We start from the raw sequence: 1,763 nt of genomic DNA, 5'->3' as shown, positions 1-1,763 counted from the left end.
GTGGGCCCCTCCACTCTCCACCTGCCATCGCCACAGGTCTCCCAGAGTTCCCAAATTCTATCCATCAACCATCCCAGAGCACCTCAGAGAACCCTTGGAAACCACGCAGCATTTTCCAAGCATCCCAAGTGTTTAAGGAACAAAACCATTCCCTACAGCTGTGCTCAAACATCCCAAAGGAAAAATTCCCAGGAACCTGCTTTGGAAGCCTGGGACCTGTAGAGTCAGGCGAGCAGCAGAGGGATTTGTTTCCAGAGGCAACAATGATCCCAAATCCCCCCAGGGAGCTGGAACAGGCGGCTTGGGCAGAGTCTGGCCGGGAACACCACAAAAGGAATTTCAGCAGCTGTCAAAAACTGGGAATTCTTTTCATGTTCCTGCAGCAGACGGACACTTGAAAGCCAGACCTTGGCCAGGGGTGTGACCACTCCAAAACCACGGCCTGGAGGGCTGAGGGCTTGGGATGAAACCTCCTCTCCCTCATCCCAGCAGGTTGGAGAATCCCAACCGCTCCAGCGCTCCAGGGCCGCTCCTGCTTCGTGTCACGGAGCCCTCAGAGGTTCCTCCACATTCCAGCCCACCCCGGTGCCTTTTATCCCGGCCAAATGCATCCCACGGCCTGGTTTTTATAGGACAAACAGAGGGATGTCAGAGAACTTCCAAGGCCAGAGCGTGGGGAGCACAGGAGGGAATCCAATGAAAAGAGGCGGGAGGTGGCATTTCCAAGGAGGGGAGAAAGAAACTTCCCAATTTTTAAAAGGCCAGAATGTGGGCGGAGGATAATCCAGAGGGAATGGCCGGGAGGATCCTGAGGGATGGATTTGACGCTGGTGTCAGTTTGGTGTCGGTGTTTTCCGCATTTTCCCGATAAAAGGCGGCGACATCGGGCCCCAAATCAGCCAAAGGAAAACTGATTTTCCTATGGATGCAGGGATCCCTGATTTTCCATGCAGGGATCCCTGTCCCTCATCAGAACCCCAGCACCACACCAGGATCCCTGTCCCATTCCAGGATCCCTGTCCTGTGCCAGCACCACAGTCCCATGCCCGGATCCCAGTTCCCTGCTGGGATTGCTGCCCCATGCCAAGATCCCAGTCCCACACAGGGATCCCATTCCCATGCCAGGATCCCTGCCAGAATCCCTGTTCCACACCGGGATCCATCTCATGCTGGGATCTCTGTGCCACACTGAAATCCCAGTCCCACTCCATGATCCCAGTCCCATACCACGATCCCTGTCCTGTGCAGGCAGCCCAGTCCCATACCAGAATCCCATTCCCACGCTGGGATCCCAATCCCATGCCGGGATCCCAATCCCACGCCGGGATCCCATTCCCACGCCGGGATCCCATTCCCACGCCGGGATCCCGCATCTCTCCAGGGCTCTGGGGCTGATCCTGGCTTAATTTCAGCCTGGATTAAAAGTGGAAAACACATGGGAAAGGGAAAATTCGGGATGTTTCATTTTAGCTCTGACCTAAAACAAAACACTGGGAATTTTCATTTCCAAGTCAGATTTTCCGGGAGAGCTGAAAGTGAAAATTATTCCTTCAGGAACTGGGAAAAGCTGTGCCTGGAACTGGAAAAAGGGAATTTTTTCTCTTGAAAGTCAACGAGGGAAAACTCTTCTGCTTCCCACCATCGGTCCGGGTTCAGCCAGGGAAGGGAGGGATGGAGGGAGGGATGGGAGGGAGGGATGGGAGGGAGGGATGGGAGGGAGGGATGGGAAGGAGGGATGGGAAGGAGGGATGGGAAGGAGGGAT

Source organism: Corvus kubaryi, unplaced genomic scaffold, assembly GCF_017639235.1.
Source record: "Corvus kubaryi isolate FWS band 111438036 unplaced genomic scaffold, C.kubaryi_AGA036_p1.0 37193, whole genome shotgun sequence".
Lineage (NCBI taxonomy): Eukaryota > Metazoa > Chordata > Aves > Passeriformes > Corvidae > Corvus > Corvus kubaryi.
This window is presented reverse-complemented; position numbering follows the sequence as displayed.